This window comes from Paramormyrops kingsleyae, chromosome 5 (assembly GCF_048594095.1).
Source record: "Paramormyrops kingsleyae isolate MSU_618 chromosome 5, PKINGS_0.4, whole genome shotgun sequence".
NCBI lineage: Eukaryota > Metazoa > Chordata > Actinopteri > Osteoglossiformes > Mormyridae > Paramormyrops > Paramormyrops kingsleyae.
In genome coordinates, this window is record NC_132801.1 from 22,607,050 (window position 1) to 22,626,885 (window position 19,836).

The 19,836-nt window shown below is 42.2% G+C and overlaps 1 long non-coding RNA gene across 1 annotated transcript; it reads left to right on the top strand.

Moving 5' to 3' along the window:
* The first annotated feature begins 12,687 nt into the window (after positions 1 to 12,687).
* On the top strand, positions 12,688 to 18,507 carry LOC111848662 (uncharacterized). Its single transcript, XR_002839360.2, has 2 exons — positions 12,688 to 12,993; positions 17,811 to 18,507. It is a non-coding gene; the product is annotated as an uncharacterized lncRNA (long non-coding RNA).
* The last annotated feature ends 1,329 nt before the right edge of the window (positions 18,508 to 19,836 follow it).

The window sequence follows — 19,836 nt, forward strand, 5'->3', positions numbered from 1 at the left end:
CAGTTGAAATGGTCTAGAATCATTACTGCTCCAGGTTCTGCGTGTGCATGTGTGTGGAGTTTGCATGTTCCCTCAGTAACATAAAGGTTTTCTGTGGATAAATTGGGTTCATCCCATAGTCCGAATGCAATTGGACAAACTGGCGTCTCCAAACCTCAGATGTGTAGGGTCTGATTCTGTGTGTGTCTGTGTGCCCTTTGATTGGCTGGCATCTTCTATCCAGTAGGTTTTCTGTCCCACTTGGCTTCTGATGAGCCACACCTGCTCCTGGTATTTACCTGAGACCAGGTGTGGCTCATCAGAAGCCGGGTATGATGGAAAACCTACTGGACGGTAGCTCTCCAGGACCGGAGTTGGAGACCCCTGTTCTGCGGAGTCCACTCCTGCCTTGCGCCTTATTCCAACCCCACCCCATGGCCCTTACCAGGTTCAGTGACTGGAAGGTAGATGGATATAATTTCCAAAATGTACTTTCTTATGGAAACTATCTAAACACTTCCTAGATTGCTGTTATCATGTCATACTTACACAGACATATTCACAGCCGTCCAGTAACTACAAAGACATAAGAAAGCATATGGTCAATGTACCAATATAAGAATAGATGTAGACATCAGCAGTGTTTTCAACAGTGTTGTATACAAACAGTCTGAGTCAAAGAAGTGAATTTTGTGAATTTTATTGAGTCAGTGGGGTGCTGTTTGCTATAAATATATTAATTACCCTTTTGGCATATGTTCTCCATAAAAACTTTACTGGTTTGCGTTTATTACAATGCCGTAGCACTGTATGATAAGCAGTTTCAAGGTGAGGTCATTAAAATGTGTATTTACATTTAAAAATATAAATGATACTGATTTATTCAATTTCCAACTTGTTATTTTTGATATGAAATGTTAGAAATACTTTCTGTAACTACCTCAGGAAGTAGTGACTAGAAAGCAAAATTCAAAAATAAGATATTATGAAATGTATCTGATGTACTGTTTAATGCATCATGTGCAATATTCAGTCTCAGGGCAAAACAATCATTCATAGAGTCAAAGCCTGTGGTTTATCATCTGTTATTTTTCTTAACAGCACCTTTAATCAGCTTATAAACTTTGCTTCAGTTAAATTTAACCAAATGAATAGTATTAGCACAATGTGTGTACAGTATCAAGTCGAGGCACAAAGACAGAGTGAGGAACCATAGAGCAGACACATCTAGACACATCTAAGACAACTATCAGCACCTACAAAGTCAGTGAACAAGCAGGAGACTGAGGCACAAAACACTGACATAGCAAAGAGCAGAGCAAGGTGAAGCACATCTATCCTCTTATAATGAGAGCTACCTGAGGGGCAGGGGCGGGCCATAGTCACTACGAATGGGAACAAGACACAGGTGAGGGTCATCATCACTAAACATTCAGGACTCAAACTCTAGGAATGCGATGGCCAGCGCCACCTGCTGGCCAAGACAGACTGACAGAGAGGATAGAGCAGGGACTGGTGCTGATATCCAGAGCTGAAGGGACCAGTCCCACCCAGGAAAAGTAAGGGCTCAGTTCAGAGCACAGGATTTACCGTGGTGCCGAGGATAGGCAAAGGATTCAAGGAGTCAAGGATTCAAAACTTTATTTGCCGTTTGCTCAGGTACAGATGTACAAGGCTTTGCAAGTCTCAGCCAATGCAAAGTATAGTAAGTACACATAATAACACAGCAAATAAACACAGTAAATACACATAAGTACACAAGAAAATAAATATCACAAGATGTAAGTAGACTCTCTGCCAATGTGTGCACAAATATTTATGCTTTTAATGAATATAAGAAAGGTGGAAACCCTGTACCAGTGTGTGCATGTGTGGATGGATGGAGGGCATTCTGGCAGTATGTATATGTATGTGATGATGGGGGTGCCACAGTAACACTCACAAACCCATTGGTTTGCTTTCATGAATATTAAAAACTCCTTTCTGTCTATATAACGAGATATTGTGTCCTTTGCACGGCTGCAGACACCCAGGTGATAATTCCATTTCTACTTCTTCTTCTCTCACAGATGTGACTCCTGATTTTTATGTTGCCTTTGACCCCTTTCCTGCCCCGTCCCTATAATCCTGTAAGGAAAACCAGGTGCCTCCCTCCCCACTTACAGTACCACCCCTCCCTCCACCTCTTATGTGCTTCTGCTGCCCCCCCTGACCAGAGCCACTCACACACCACTGATTACAGAAATATCTAAGTAAAACTGTCAGGTTGCTCAAAGAGGAGCAAACATCAAACAGATTAACTAAGGATCGTTTACCAAAGAAGTGGACTATATTGTCACACTCACCACCAGACGCAAGTCAATTTGAGCGTATCGCAATAGTTACAGGAGAGAGGCAAGACGTTAAGGGCAGTACTGCAATATCCACACGTACTCTACAGCAAATGATAATATAAATAATATTAAATAAAAAGCGATACACCTACACTGTCAGAAAAAAAGAATATCAATTTGTACCTTTGCCTGTCACTGGGGCTGCACCCCAGTGTGGGGTCAGCAAATTGTACCCTTAGCTCTAGGTAAATGTACTTTTTAGTCTAATTTCAGGTACAAACTGGTAGCCTTTTTTCTGACAGTGTACTACATCCGCTTTCAGGCAGCTCTCAATCAGTCTATATTATTTACTACGGATTTTGGACGTAAATGGGATTGGATGTTACTCGATAGGGCGTAAGGCCTGCATTCTGTGTATCACACAGGTCCTTTGCTATTAGCAGTCCGGTCGACATTTGTCGTTCCTCCTTGGTTAAGAGCAGCATGTGTGCCTCATGCAGGCCTGCCAGACAGCTAAAGCTCTCATACAAAATTACAGCCTTCTTATCCTTTGCTATATCAGCTTTGCAACAGTAGGGTGACACAATAATGCATAATGTATGTCCATCGATCCATCTTCCAGCCATTTATTCCTGGCAGGGTTGCGGGGGGCCCTAGTGCCTTTCCCAGGAAGCACGGGGCCTAGCTGGGAAGCACCTTCAACAGTATGCCAGCCTATAATCAATATATGTAATTAATCAATATATGACTAATGCATGGTGTACGTAGCTGAAAAGAGAACTGAGTCATGTGTTTGATTTTAGTCTCTTTAGTATTGTCATGTGAATTTGTGCTGTAATGAAAAGGAATCCATTAAACCATTTTATACATAATTGAAATGAGATTGGGCAAATGGGTGGTTTGACAGACAGATAATGTGTTGAATGTGTTGCTCAGAGAATCCTGGCTGGGCTACAGACAAACACGTCCTTGACAGCACAGATATATATGAGCAGGTCAAAGAGCGTGTGCGGGAGAACGAATTCCAAACCGCCGTCCCACAAACAGCCACACATGCTCAGCATCACCGGCGTAACCATCGATGAGAAGTACAGCCCGAGTAAATCAGGACAGAAAGCTGCGTTCAGACAATGTTTAGCTTAAAAGACACACGCTATCGCACAGACACACACACAGCAGGCTGGCCAGAAATGCCACCCCCCCCCCCGTGAGCGGTGTGTGTGTGATGGCGGCCTGACTGCCTTGTTACTGCACAACACACCCCGTTGCTGGGCTCTCTCCCTCCACGTTTTCTTTTCCAGATGTGTTCCTCCCCTGGGCTCCGCTTGGCGGGCCCGACCTTACGAGACGGGGGTAATGCAGCCAGGACACACAGCTGTTTTCAATACGAGGGCTTTCTGAGGAGTATCGGAGGGGGGGGGTGAGCTGCAAGGAAAAGCAAACAACTGAGCGAAATGGAACAGATCCTGCTGGCCTATTTTAAGTGTGCGCCCTAACAATAAAAAAAATAAAAAAATGTATATACAGCAAACATGAAAGTACTGCAGTGGCATTGCCCTCTCCTGTTGTAGGCTGTCTGATAATCAAAAAACACGACTGAAATTAGAAGCTAGCCATAATACTAATGATAAGAACTATAGCTACATAACTATGATTGTGTTATTGTTATTCACGTGGCACATGGCAGAGGCAACAATATCAGGCACCCCAAGACAATGCAGGCAGATTCCTGCAAGCCTGTCCAACCCAGTCCAACAAGCCCTTTTCAGATCACTCCTTGCTTAAATACAGTTTGGTTCTGATTTTGGGTTAGCGACTGTTTGAAATTAACCAGGCACGGTTTTTTTTTTTTTTTTCTTTCTTCACAGAGTTGCAGGGATTGGACTGTGATTCTCACGGGAGGAAAAACGTGGTAAGTGACCAGGGGATCTTTGAGGGCTTCTGCGTGTCCATAGTGGAGGTTACTAAGCGGAGTAGGTGTGCGTTCTTTGCTCCCTGGTTCCTCCAGACAGGCTAACCTGAATTGGAAGGAACTGGCCTCATGGTGAACAGGATTTCCACGTCGTTCGGCGCCGCCCACGGCGGAATGTTTTATTAGCCTGAGCGTAATAAAAAAAGGCGTCACACGTCCAGAATTCACTAAATGATGTGAAGCAACAAGCAGAGTCTGGAGGTCTCCCAAACCCCACCACATTTAACGTAGGACGGCAAAATGCAATTTTGTTACCACTGTTCCCAGAAATGAATCGACTCTGCTTTTAGTCGCAGCTCTTTTGGTTGCTGAAAATCTCCTGCCTGTCCTTGCCTGATGCATTAGCAAGGCCATCGCTTCGTTCTGTCCTGGGTGTGTTATGCTGTGATCTGTGTGGTATTATTGGGCGTCCATTGCCACCAGCAGTCCTTACAAGGCCCCATGTCTCTCGCTCCCTAAGTGATGACTGATGCTCTTCCAAGGGGTGTCTCTTTGTTTCCTCTATGTTCCAGCCTTCGTGGGCCTTCTGGCTGCTCTGAGTCAGTGCAGGGGAATGTTGCTTGGAGGAATACAGCCTTTCCTTTTTCAGCTGTTAGTAATACTGCCTCTGGGACCTGCAGTGTTCTGCACATTGGATTATAAATTATGCTACACGCATATGGGAGGGGAGGCCGAACCTGGGGCCCTGACGAGAGGAGAGTTGTTTCCCAGGTCTGTGTTTATCGAAGGGAGGCAGTGCAGAACAACCTGAAGCCAGGAACAGAGGATGAAACAAAACACTGGCCGTTTGCTGGAGGCATTTAACACTCCTATTGCACATGCATCCCCATAAATAGGACACCGAGGTCAAATCCTCAGTATTTTTTCTGCAACTCCAATAGCCATGATCCCTTACAGGGCACAGCTAGGAAGGGCTAATGCTTCTGACCTTCCTGTCTATGGCCTTGTGTAGGTGACACTTTTCTAGGGATTGTTACCTGCAGTTCACACCAAAAAATAAAATTAGTCCTGGTAAGCAGATGGATGTTCCATAAGCACATCAAATCTTTATTTTAGTGGAGGGTAAACACGTTATTATTTTAGGTGAAGTCACTGGGAAGGTAAAGGTGATCATCACAGTGGTTCATGCTGAGTTGCATGGTTACTCACTGAGTTGTGCTGTGGACTGATCTCATCATGATCTCCAGTTCCTGCATCCAAGCTGTGTGTAACCATAGTTTTCATGGTTAAGCCACATTTGCACAGGTTTTCTCCAGGTACTCCAGTTGTCCTGCAGTCCCAGAAACAGGTGAGTCGTGTCACTGACGTGCCCCTAACCCTGTGACATCCCATCCAAAGGCTCCATGGGCTTCTCTTCCTGGGATAGACACACAGTGACCCTGTGCTATAGTGGTATGGGAAATGGGGGAGTTTGACAATGCAAGTGATATAATCACCAGTTTTGATGCGACACCATGGGATGGATTTGTGTTATAAGACATCAACGTGTCAAATGCTGATTAAATATTATGTTCATTTATGAAGCAAATTCCAAGAGTATACAAATAAAGAAAATCTCAATAAATGTTTTATAAACCAAGAAATTATGTAGTAATTGTAAATCCATTGTATAATTATTAGGTCAATATTTAATATACAGAAGAATGTTATACCAGTAAATAACCTTAAGGTAGACTGAATTGAAGAAGAAGGTTTTTATAATAAAAAGTATCTACTCTGTATATCTGTCAGGAATGAGCTGCATCTTCTTTGGGTCTCACCCTTAATTTGAAGGACATTTTCTCCCCATTTTAAAGTTAGACACACTTGTTTCCTAAAGCACTGATTCAGGTTGGAAAAGTCCACGTTGCTCTTGAGTCACTATTAAAAGTGATGCTTATCATAGATGAATGAGAGTGTGCCCGTTTTAGAGGAACCACAAACCACAGGTCAAAGCAGCCTCTCAGTGTGGGGCTTATTGTGCGTCATTGGTTCACCACAGCCTGCAACACTTTATCTTAGAAAAACCAAAAAGAAAGCATATAGCCTAGACTAGTGTTTCTCAGCCCAGTCCTCGGGGAACCCCAGACAGTCCACATTTTTGTTCCCACCCAGCTCTCAGCACCCCTGAACAAAAAATTCAAATTCAAGAACTCCAGACTATGTGGAATGTTCACCTCCAGTGTTGGGGATTCAGATCCGAGCCCCTGTTCTCTGTGTGGAGTTTGCATGTTCTCCCAATGATTGTGTGGACTTAAAGGTAGGTAAGTAGGTCACCTGTTGTCTGTAAATTGCCTCCTGTACCAGACCGGCCCTCCCCCACCGCGTGCCCTGTGCTTCCAGGTATAAGAAGCAGCTGTGATTCTTATTTCTGCACGAGAAATCAAGTCTACTTTTGTCCTTGTCACTACCAGGCAGTGCAGGAACAGGGGATGAAGCAGAACATTATTTAAATTTCAGCTAGAAGTGGCTCATTGGGGTACTTTTTATTCTGCTTACTGAATGAAATGGCTTAACCGATACATTGCGGTAGGTCATTCAAGGATTGAGAGACCCTTAGCAACACAATAACTTGTATCTCTGCCATGAGAAGAAAGAAAAATGACCAGGGATTCATTCCTTTGGCACCCAGAGCCAATTGGCTGGTGCCTTTGAGCTTTGCCCCGCCCACTGCTGCTTAGTCCTCATACTCAGGGTGATTTGATTGGCAGTCCACAGCACAGGCAAGCAAATACAGATTTTGCCACAGAGGGAGTGGGAAGAGCTCTGTTTTTGGCTCGATTCAAGATTGTGAAAGATTTTGAAGAAATCAAATGAAATAAAACAGCTTCAGATAATATATTTCTTTGTTACTATTCATCCTGCGATTGTATCACTTTTGCTTCTTTTTGCTACATGTGGAGATTGCATGACTTATAGTGTAATATATGTAAGGAATAATAAGGAATAATAATTAAAAATGCAAAGCTAGCTAGGGTTTTTTTATGACAGAGTACAAATGTTTTAACAAAACTTAAACCCTCTGTGCTATAATGGCCGTACAGTATCGTAAGTAAGAAAAAGCCTGATCTTAATCTAGCTGACTAACGATGTAAGAATTGCATGTGCATAACATGCAATGTTTGTACTAATATCGCACATTGTCCAGCCCTATAATATACTACAGTCATTTTAGTATTCAGTGCGAAATACCCAGCCCCACGCTGTGATGTCATTCGACGCCAGCACCAATTCTTACGCCAGTAGAAAACCAACACCTTGAAGTTCCATACTATTGGTACTTTCTTGAAGTACCAAAAGTACGGTACCTGGTGTGGTGGAAAGTGCCCATAGTACAGGGGATATTAGCTATTAAACATGAGGCACCAAAAGTTGCTTCTTCTCATTCTTGAACAAAAAGAGGAATAATGCTTGTTATTAACTCACAGGCATTTTGTTTGTTTTGTTTGTTTTTAGTCATTTAGATTTTTGGTTCATATCTGCCTGTGGCAAAGACTAAGGAAAATAAACTTTGCGCTACAGCCAAAGACATCAGCCAGCAAATTTGTTTTTTTCAGTGCTGCCTGCAATTGGCTGCATGAGTGGATCTCTGGGACTGGAGCTCTCTTTGAGAGTGGCAGGGGCAGAGATAAGGCAACGTGGGATGGATCAAAGGGGTGACCATCACTAGCCCCAGAAAATCCAGGATGTCACCCCACCTTGGAACCTCCACCCCCGGTAGGAAGGTCTTATCGTGGACATACCCCTCCACCCGCTTGGTAAGTTTTCACCCCGTGGCTCTGATTAGCGGTTATTGATGTTACTTCATTTTTAATTCTCCCGCATTTCTCTTTTGTTTGTGAGGCCCCAGAAAGAACTAACCCACGCCTGACCACCCCCATAAATATAAATATGAAGATAAATTGAACTGTCCCTTAAAGGCCACCTGAATCACAATTTTCTGCAGGTGCCACTGGCAGTTGAACCTAGGAGACAGGCAAAACCAGAGATGAAACAGATTTAAAGTGGCCATTTTGATTATGGTTTCGATTAACCTGTGGTTCTAGGTGAATTGTACACATGAAGACCAGCACATTCTGGAGTCACAGCGTAAGTGTGGGTGTTTCAGTGTGGTTGGATATGGGAGGAGGGCAGCTATAAAAGCCCCCCCCACTTCTCCACCTATGTACCGTCAGACGGGAAGGTCAGTAAAGCACTGCCAGAAATATGGCCTCAGTGCTGGTGTCATGATCGCCGTCGGGCAAGCAGGGAGCGGGGAATCAGGGTCAGGAAACGGAGAATCAGGGTCAGGAAACGGAGAATCAGGAACACAAGTTTATTAGGTACACTGTAAAAAAAAAATGTTCAGCCAACTCAAAAATTCAAGGCAACATGCTGCGATAACATTTTTGAGTTAAGCTAGCCAACTCAATTACAGAAGTTTAACAAACTTATAGACAGAGGTTCAGCTAACTTTGACTTCAGAGTTAAGGCAACACTGTAATACAAGTTAGATTAACCTAGGTACAAAGTTTCAATAAACTTGGATTGTTAAATTGTCAACACTATTTTGCAAGTTCGATTAACATAGGTACAGAGGTTTAGTCAACTTTGTTTGAGGAGTCAAATTAAATACCTCCTGAGACCCAAGGAAAAAAGTGTCCTTCAATTGTAGGTCATTTGTCTTTGGAGGAAATAAGACATCTTACAATTTAGATTTTTTATTTTAATTTCACAGCATGTCCTCTTTAGTGCACAACAAGAATAAATACGTTTCCCAACATCAGTGAAAAAATAAATGCAAAAATACAATGTCCACTACAATGGACATAAATGAATAGGTCGGGTCTCAGGAGGTTAAATAAACCTGCCTTGTTTAGGTGACATTTTAAGAGTTAATGTTTTCATTAACTTTTTTAAATAGCAAGATTCAACTGTAATATTTCAAGTTGCCTTGTTTAGCGTAATAAAAAACTTATATTACCATTAGAACTCACTGAAAAAAGTGTCACAAGTTTCACGTAGAATTGATGTATAATTTTCTTTCAACTTTAATTTTTTAGCTGCCCCATTTTAATATGCACACAAGAAGTCATGAAGATCAGAAGAGCCATCCCAGATTTACCCACCATCATGAGAAAGACTCTGACCAAAAAGGACCTTGCAGCTTTTTTTTTTTTTTTCTTATATTGAAGTTTTGCTGGCTCAGTTCTGACTGATCTTAGAGGTTAGAGAGCTGTGGTCTTGGTGGTTTTATAGCATGTTGATATCAAGACAGATGGAAAAACTCTAGGAAACGTACTGGGTGTGTCTCCCGAGTGATTTGTATTTTAATGTTATAGTGGTGTATTTGATTGCAGGTCCCGCCCTTCGATGATTAACATATTTGGAAAGGTTTCAGGACAGTTTCTGTGCAGCTCCTGGTACCACCCACTCCCCTTTAGACCAATGGTGCTGGATGTATATTTGCATAGTATGACACAGTACTGTCTTTAACTTAAGATTTTTTTAATCCACCATGATTGTGATGAAGAGGGCAAGAGAACAAAAACCACATAAATGGTTTTAGTCTGCTTGCCAGTGAGTAGTTCAGATGGAGTATCCTCTACGGTTCAAAGAAAATGATATGGAAAATGATTTGCTTCGCTTTGATTCACAGCCAAGACCCTCTAGGAAATGCATCCAGACCATACAGTATGTACCTCCGTAATTTATATACTATGAAAGAATGTGTTGCAAAGCACAACAAGATTTCTTGGGGGATGCATACACATAAGAATAACAGCACTTAGACCAATTAATATACATCAAACCAAAAGCAGTAGCTATCAAATGTGGCAAAGACTAATATTAGTGCCATACCATCCTCAATTGTGGTGGGTTTCTAAAAATTAAGCTTAATGAAAATCTGAATATTAAATGAGCAGAATGATTTCATTGGTTTTCAGTCCAAGTTGTGGTCTAAAGACAAAAGGTACTGTTTCTGGCCACTGTATCTTGTTTATAGCTATTTATGCAAGGATGCAACAATGTGTTGTAATAAAGTGGACTGTTGCAGTAAACTGGCTTTTGGGTTATTTAGTTCTTTCAAATTATATTTATTAGTTGAGAATGAGCAGTTTTATTGGTTTTAAGTGCAAAAATCTAATGTATTAGCTTGACTACTTTAAGTTGAACTGACTTGAAAAAATTATATTAACCAAACTTGAAAAAAGTTTGAAAAAATTAAGTAATATTTTAAGTTGATCCAATGTTTCCTTTTTAGCCTGTAGGTTCTAATAGTAATATGTTTTTTAGTACTCTAAACAAGACAACTTGAAATATTACAGTTGAATCTTGCTATTTAAAAAAGTTAATGAAAACAGTAACTCTTAAAATGTCACCTAAACAAGGCAGGTTTGTACCAGGTAAACCTCTGAACCTATGTTAATAGAACTTGCAAAATAGTGTTGACAATTTAACAATCTAAGTTTATTAAAACTTTGTACCTAGGTTAATCTAACTTGTATTAGTGTTGCCTTAAGTCTTAAGTCAAAGTTAGCTGAACCTCTGTCTATAGGTTTGTTGAACTTTTGTAACTGAGTTGACTTAACTCAAAAATGTATTGCAGCATGTTGCCTTGAATTTTTGAGTTGACTGAACATTTTTTTTACAGTGTAGGTTAATCTAACTTGTATTAGTGTTGCCTTAACTCTTAAGTCAAAGTTAGCTGAACCTCTGTCTATAGGTAATTTGTTGAACTTTTGTAACTGAGTTGACTTAACTCAAAAATGTTATCGCAGCATTTTGCCTTGAAGTTTTGAGTTGGCTGAACATTTTTTTTTTTTACAGTGTAGAACTAACAGACGAGGCAAAACACGGCAAACAACGTCAATGACGGAACTGGGGATACATACTCTGACGTGGACTTAAATACAATGGTACCTCAGAACTCGAATTTAATCCGTGCAGAACTCCGGATCGAATCCTAAAAAGTTCAAGTTATGATGAAATTTTCCCCATAAGAAATAATGGAAAACCAATTAATTGGTTCCCGGCCTCAAAAAATTTGACCTAAATATGTTTTTTTTTTTAGCATTTAAACAGAAAATGAACAGGATAAAACAAGAAGAGCATATACTGTACTAAACACATCTAAGCACATTTATCAAAAATGTAAAGTTAGTTACATTTGTAAAGTAAGAAAATAAATGTATCCAAACAATGTGTCCTGCCCTGATTGTTCGCTCTTTCCGTGTGCCACGCCCCCTCGTTAACCCCACGTGGAATCCCTGTGTGATCAGCTGTTTCTGGTTGTTGTCATTAGTCCTCTGTATTTTGTCCGCGTTTCAGTTTGTTTCCCCAGTCCGGTCATTGTATTGTCCGTTTGCGTTTTGCCTGCCTTATCTGTAATTAAACCCCGTATTCCCCGATACCCTGACGTCTGCGCCTTTGTCTCTGTTCCGTCCCCGCTCGGCACAACAATATTATTATAATTAAACATATTAATGGTTTATTATTAATATTAAAATAATGAATAAGAAATCTTTATTTTTAAATGTATTTTATTATATAATAATAATTACTGTTATTGTCTATCATTGTCTAAATGTATTTTTACTGTCTAAATACATGTATTCAGCTAGTGTAAACATGCAGGATGCTATCACAGCGAATCCACGCTATTCCACGGAGAGACATGCCGCTTGACGTCAAGTTATCTTAGGTTGTGTACAAGTTATCTTAGGTCGGCGTTCACGGATTCAGATCAAGCTCTAGGTTTTTTTTTTTTAACTGGTTGGTTCGACTTTTAAGAAATACAAGTTCTAATGAGTTCGAGAACTGAGGTACCACTGTATACAGGACTTAATGAAACAACAAGAAACAGCTGATAACATTGGGATTCCACATGAGATTAATGAGGGGGGCTGGCACACAGGAGGACCGTACGAGCCGGGCATGACAGCTGGGCTGATTACATCAAGGTGGATGCAAGAAAATAATTTTACAATTATGATTATGACACTGCCTTCTCACTGCCTTGCTGATTTTCATAAAACTTGATTCAAAAGTCCCTTTGTCAGGGTTAGGGTTAGGGTTAGGTTTAGGGTTAGGGTCAGCACCCATCGGACCTTACCCTTTATGTCTCTACCCTGTTTGGCCAGCAGCTTATGTCCAGTTTGAATTAGACTTTTTCCTCTTAGTCTTTCCTAGTGTTGTCACCCCTCTGTTATGTTCCCTAGTCTCTAGTGCTTCCCTGACTTGGTGGTTGTTTTTGTTCCCTAGTCCTTGTACTTATTTAGTGTTTCCACTTCCACCTGTTTCCCATTGTTCCTGCGTCTTTCTAAATTGGTTAATTGATTATTATTTGCACCTGTTCCTTGTTTGCCGTGTCCTTGTGATTGGCTTGTTAGCTGTGTATTTAAGTCCCTGCCTTTGTCCTGCTCTTCAGTCTGCCATTGTAAATGTTACAGTGTGTTTGTTCCTCGGTTCGCCTGCCTAATTTATGCCTTGTGTTTTGTTTCATGGTTTTAGTTATTTTGGTATTATTCTCTGTTTGTTTCCTGGCCCATCTTGCTCCCTTTGTTTTGTAGTTTTACCCAGTGTGTACAATTTCCCCGATATACCCTTGTTTGTCTCAGAACCGCAAGTGGATTGTCCCCTTCCTTTTCCCACCTGTGCCATAACAGAACAGCAGACTCAAAAAGACTATCCCCAGACTCTGGTACAACCCTCAGCCCTTCTCCAGTTTTGAACCCAGTTGATACCCAGGTGAGTGAACTCTAGAAGAGCCTATCAGAGACCCCAATTGTACCCTTGTCTCCATGGTTGTGCAATTGTCTGACCGAAGCAGGTCGACAGTTTCTACAGCTCCCGCCCACATTCCTGGCCAAGGAGGTGCGCAGACTTGAATGTCCTCTGGCACATTTGTAGACTGGGCAGGGGTACCTGAACCTAACCCTGGGGGAGCCTCTGCTGCACCCATGTCCTGCCCAGGGGAGCCTGCCCCTACTCTGCCCGGCCTGTCCGTGTCCCTGTTGGTCTTGGAACCACAAATGGATAGTCACCTTCCTTTTCCTACCTGTGCCATGCTGTGTCATAACATCCTTTCTTTTCTAAGAAAAACAAGGTCAGCCTTTACATGCAGTCTGTAAATGTCTGACTCCATTTTGTATTTTTTGGAAAGCCTCGCTGAAGTTTCATTGTGCAGAAGGATGAGAAAACATTGGTAGCAGACTTCTGACAAATTCTGCACTGGATTTTCTGCAACATGTTGATGACTAATTACAGTTAGGAAGGCTCCTACTGAATTCCTAAAATTGTGCAGTTTCTGTAACTGAAAAAATAGATGTGGAAATGATTAGCTGCCTGGAGAGAATCTTTTTTTTTTTTTTGCTCATCAGAAAAGTTCTTCGATGAGGAACAGCTCTGTGTTATCCTAGGTTTTGCTGAAATTCCTAGGATCTGGCTCCTCCATAATTCTGAAGCATGTTATTGCCGGCCTCTCTGTCCCCCTCCCTTACAGAAAGCACACTCTCCCCCTGCCAACAACATCTCGGCTAATGGAAACTGGTGCCTAAGCCTAGCAGTAGCTAAGACGGGGTTGGGATGATCATATCCAGGAAGGGCTGTTGGGTATGTGAGTTTTCACTGCAACTCCCTAATTAGATTACTAATTAGAGGCCTGATTGGCTGAAATGTCCTCACCCATGGGTATGAGCAGCTGACCTAAAGGTCATTCCAAAATCCTGCATACACACCGGCCCGTTGGGGGTAAAACTGCTCATCACTCTTCTAAGCATTGAACTTACCTCAGTTGACCTGAGGTGGGCGTGTCCATTTTGGGGGGGGGGGGGGGGTGATACTTCTTACCAGATGCATCTGAATGTTAATTACATGCTTCCTTACTCTTGCATTTTGGATTCTTTTTGGTCGTGACTTTTGCGCTGTTTATGTGTTGTGTTTTCAGCAAAGCCCACAAACAAACAGATGCAGCAGAGACCAAAGAGCTGATGAGTGGTTTGGCAGTGTGACACTGCATGGGAAAGGAGAAGTGCCGGCCTGGCCACAGTCTATAGTGTCTCTGAGGCTCTGTGCTGACTTCAGTGCCGTTAGCGATACTGATAACATGAGTGAGCTATTCGGGCACCAAATTCTTGTTTGGGCAACCAGATGGGCAGCATTAAGAAAGCAGGTGCAGGGTCCTGAGGACAGGGGAGAATCGAAGGGGGTATAAGCCAGCTGAGGATGGACCTCCAGAGACTCTCAAGGGACAATAGTCTGAGCACCATGTCATTTTGTTTGTCTACCTTGAAAGGGGGAAATTGCTCTCTGTAACGGGTAGCAAGCCTTTAATCTCTTCAGAAGTGCCAGCTGAAGAGGCAGTGCAGGACGTCAGGGGCCATAATTAGGTTGCTGCTACTTATCGCTGGGTTTTCCGCCTGGAGTTCCTCCCTAATAGGCAGTCATGGGTCCACTCTGAATTGCTATTACTACTCTAACTATACTTGTTACTGCTTAATGTGTGATTTATGTTATTTCTGTATCTATTTAGACCAGGGCTCTTTAAATCTGAACCTTGATTCCAAATCCAGACCCTGTTTTCAGTTCTACCTGGTAGTTAGTATAATAAATACTGATTCTGATTGGCCACAGAGGCTTCACACCTGGCTCACGGTTAAAGGTAGACTGGAAAATCAGCAGGGCTCGGCCCTTAAAGACCATGACTTGAATAGCCCTGATTTAGAGGGTGCTGGTCCTTATTTGGGGTTGGTCAAGAGCTAGTTTAATGTTCCAAGACCATCTCCTGTTGGGATAAAGTCCACTGGTAAAGGAAGAACTACAACTACGGGAGCATGATGTTCTGATGTTTGAGCAGGTGAGTTCAGTACTAAATAAATAAATTAGTGAGCAATCCAATATGGCAATTCCATTTTTAATCCGTGCTGTAGTGTCATTCTTTAAATATGATTGGAAAAGTTTAGAGAGTGGTGAAAACCATTTGACCCACCCACTGTCTAGCTAATAAGGTAGAACCCCCTATCAGAATGTATATATCCCAAATTGTTTCATTCCAACTGTCCAAGCCAGATAGATTCCAATAAAGATTTTTAAAAGTTACTGTGAAAATTAAAATGTGAAACATTAAAATTTGTTGAAATACCAGCACAAACAAATGATTTCTCATACAATAAAACATGAAGGTTTTTTAAATACTCCTTTTAACCACAGACATAATTTTCGCTGGTTTTTCTGAAGTTCCATTGGCTTTTCTAATAGGCTTTTTTAACCAAGGGAACCGGATGTTCGAAAATGCTAACAGACTGCCTACAAAATGATGTCAGACTCATGCCCTCTATTGAAGTCCAGACACAGTTGGAAAACTGAGATATGGCAGTGAGCCTGTGCGAAGACCACCATCATGACTTCTTTTGGCTTACTGGTACAACTGGCTTAAGGGCAGCCAGTTTCTGGTCAGCCTATGCATTTGCCACATTCCAGTAACTGCTCATCTTCCTGGAAATTGTGATAATTTTTTTGATTACCTTTCACAGAACAATTTTTTTTTGCAGTGGGTTCCATATAGTTTCAGGCAGCAACCTCAGTGCCAGATGCTGCTGCGTGAAACAGATGTATCAGCGACACACTTCCAGCTACATTCCAGGACTGACCTTGACCAGATATGGTTTGGCTTGTTTGGACATTCCTGGTCTTTTTTGGGCTATTGTAGGAAGTCTATTTCCCCTTTAACTGGGCTCTTTCCATCACAAGTTGCACCATAAAAGACCAGTACCTCAAACTGCAGAGTGGTGATACTTCTTTGACTAGATGAAAAAGGACCTTCTAATGGCTTCTGTCCTAACATACACTGCCTTCTTAATGCCCTTCATCTTGTATAGCAATGCTGACTTAAATGGACTAGGCAGTGCTGGAAGATACCAGCCTGCATCTGTGTTGCAGTACCAGTTTTGCTCCACACTTTATTTTGACAAGTCTGCATGCCTGCTTTCTGGTAGATTTGGACTTGGAGGCCCTAACGACAGCCTGCTTGAGGATGATTGGCTCGAGCAGCATCATTGCGCATTCGCCGTGCTTTACAACGTGAATTGCCACATGAAGCAGTAAGAATAGGACCAGGCTACTGGGATTTACCTTAGGTAAGCTGGCTCCTTGGGGACAGTTCTACCCACACGTTTACATTCGGCCGATCAATCTTGGGTCTTGTCTGTTTCGGATTTTTTTGGAGGGAAAAAGGTCTTGGTCTTGATGATTCACCAGAACCACATGTGCTGTGGAATTCTGCCTCGAAATAAGCTCTCATCCATCAGCTGATGGGGGGGGGGGGAAGAAATCGAGCGCTCTGAGTTTGTCTATCATTGATGAAGTCTTGATGCTTAGTGTTGAGGGTGTGGTTCTCCTGCAGAGTCACCAAAATTTGCTTACATATTTAGTAGCAGCCTTTTTCCGCAGCTACGTACAAGTGAGGATTAGAGAGCTGGACCAGACAGTGTTCCTGGAGCAATTGGGGTTAAGGACCTTGGCGAAGGGCCCATTAGTTTAATCACTGTGCGAGGGATGGGTCTGCAACGGACAACCTGGGTCTGCAACGGGCAACCTGGGTCTGCAACGGGCAACCTGGGTCTGTAACGGGCAACCTTCCAGCCATAGGCACAAAGTCCGAGCCTGCAGGGTCACACATGATCCCACACACTGTTTATTTTTTGACATAAGACTTTGCACATCGACAGCAAAATATTCCTTCTGCTTAGTTACATTTACTGTAACGATAAAAGCTGTATGCCTGTATTTCTCATTTCATGGCAAAATCGTCCTCTTGCTAATAATGCAAATTTTTCAAACTGTTGAATTATAGAAGAAACTATTTCTCATTTGGTGTCCTTTCTCTCCTTTCATTTCATTCTCCTTCTCTCCTTTTCTCGTTCCTCCTTTTAAAGACGTGTTGCCCTCTAACAGGAATCCAAGCACAAAGGAGGACAACTTTATGAAGGAGAAAGTTAACATTGAACTGCAGCCAGGCTGAGCTGACGGTCTGTCCTGCCGCATGATTCATTCTTTCCGTACCGAGATGTTGGGTCTTGCAGCCGGCTGGGGGGTTTACCCCGCCTTCTGGGAACCCGCTGCATGCTTAGCACCCCCCCCCCCCCCCCCACACACACACACACACACACACGCACACTCTACTGGACTCTTTGTTCATCATTATAAAAATTTAGGCTGCATGGTAGACAAACCCATCTGTGATTTAACTGCTGCTAGTGTTTTAGCAAACCTCTGTCCTAAAGAACATCACAGTTTTCAGATGGTAGAATGACTTCCTTCTATCTGTCTTTAAAATGGAGTGATTTATATATCTAATCGTTCCAAACCTAAGATAAACAGGTAGTTTTTTTTTATTTCCAAGTATTTGCTACCATCCTGTTCTGGTACAAACCAAGGAAAGCCTGAGAGAACTTAATGGAATGCAAATTTCTAAATGGAAAGGCACAAGATGTACCCCTGGTAAACGCATGTGGAGCCTAACAATATTACCAGCTGTGTACTTTTGAACACATTTATTTGTTTTACAGATAAGAGGCAACATTTCAAAGGCTGGTTCAGGAACATGGTGCTTGATAGTTAGACACGGAAGCAGCAGGCCTGCCATTGCTGGATTTGCCCATTGGGTTTTGACGTGGCTACAGTGCAGAAGCCAGGAAAGAAGATAAGAGGCCTCCATCACCCATCAGCATGCAGGGAAGGAGGTCCCTCACATCACCACGTGTTCTGGGACGAGCTTAGGAACTACAGAGGAGGCCCATGGCCGAAGATGACAGCGGTGGTCCGTGATTGTTTACCACAACAGCTGGCCTCTCCTAACTTTGTGACGCATAGTGTCAGGATTTCAACATTAATGTGATTTACTGTGGGGAGTGAAAGGGCAATCTCTATTTCGATGTGCTGTATTTCATGTCAGTAAATCGAAGCCATATTCTGTGGTTTACAGTAAGCTGTCTATATAGAAGGTGAATGTATGGATGTGTAAGGTGAAGTATAGGATGCAGGCTGGCGTTGTGTGATACCTGACCATGCCAGAGAAGCCACGCTCACCTGAACGAGAGTTCATAGAAACGAACTGTCAAAGAAATAGACAGAAATGTCCTGAATCATGTGGATTTAATTGCTACAGAATGAGACACAAATAAGACAGCGCTGGGTTAAGTCGAATTCTATCAGTAGCTTTAATCAGCTTGTCATTGTATGGGAAATTGAACACCTCAATATTAATCCATCAGTTTATTCATACTTTTTTTGGTGAAGGCTGTGGTGTTAATGTACATTTTTCCTATCGGTTTGCCTTTCAGATGTTTGGGACGGCTTTCCAGCTGAGGTAAAATCTTAGCCCGTTTGCCAGGAATCTGTTGTTTATGATATACTCTCTTCCTCTACAGTTAGTGCGTAGAATCATGTTCTGAATTTCTATGCAGCATTTTAAAAAATGTGGCAAACCCCCTTAGCCTCTGGGTGAGGAAAATGAAGAAGATCTTCCTTCCTGTACTCTATGCCAGATTCTGTAGCCAGAATTATCCTTAATTGAAAACCATGCATTTAAGTCCTTAAAGTGCCTCACTGATTTCTATGAGGGTGACTTTTTTTTCAGCCACATCTGCTGTACAAACCTCGTACTTCGAGTGCCTCAACACAGATGTTAGATTAAGTCAAATGCACAGAATGCAAAGTACTGTGTTTATGCTATTTGCGCCATGAGCGTCTCTAATGCTCTCTGTAAAATGTGAGTTCATATCCATCCATTTTCCACTTTTCCGTAGGGTCAAAGTGCAACTGGAGCCAATCCCAGGGAGCGCAGCCAATGAGAGGGCACATATACAATTACAGAGACATCACTTCGCCTAATGACATGCTTGTGAATAGCGGTAGGTACCTGGAGTAGGGAACCCACACAGCACACATGCGTGCTTTATATACATAGGTGAGAACGCTACCCATTGAACCATGCTATGAGGTCATCGCTGTCATTAAACAATACCCAGTAAGCAGCGTCAGTGTTTACCACCACTTAAACCACACATTTCTATAGGGCCTCCTGTTGACCATAAACAATCACTGAAATAAATATTAAACATGCTCCTTATTTACGAGACGCTGAAGCATAATGTTCTGCTAACCAGCTAGCTAGCTACGGTCTTCTGACTCAACTTGCAAGGTATTTATTTAGCTTTTGAAGCATCTGAGGGGGTGACGGTTCGAGTGAGATTCCGGAAACAACAAACCCGACCCTGTCTGTAAGTTGTTCTGGATAAGAACAGCATGTGTACACAGAAGCTTATACCGTCATTCACAACAGCATTGGGCTCTCCAGTGATTTTGAACAGGTAATCTTTCCGCTTGGAGATTTCTTTAAGAAGGTGTCCATCTGCTACTGACTGGTGATCCATAGTTTCTCCGGTTCATCTAGTAAGCTTGTGTCATGTACCTGAAAGTGTAAGGACAATAACTTTAATATGAGCAAAAGAACTCGAGTGCGTTAAAACAGAGTTTCCTGTTTACATGTAACAGACAGTATTATTTAATCCAGAATCCCAAACGAGACAGATT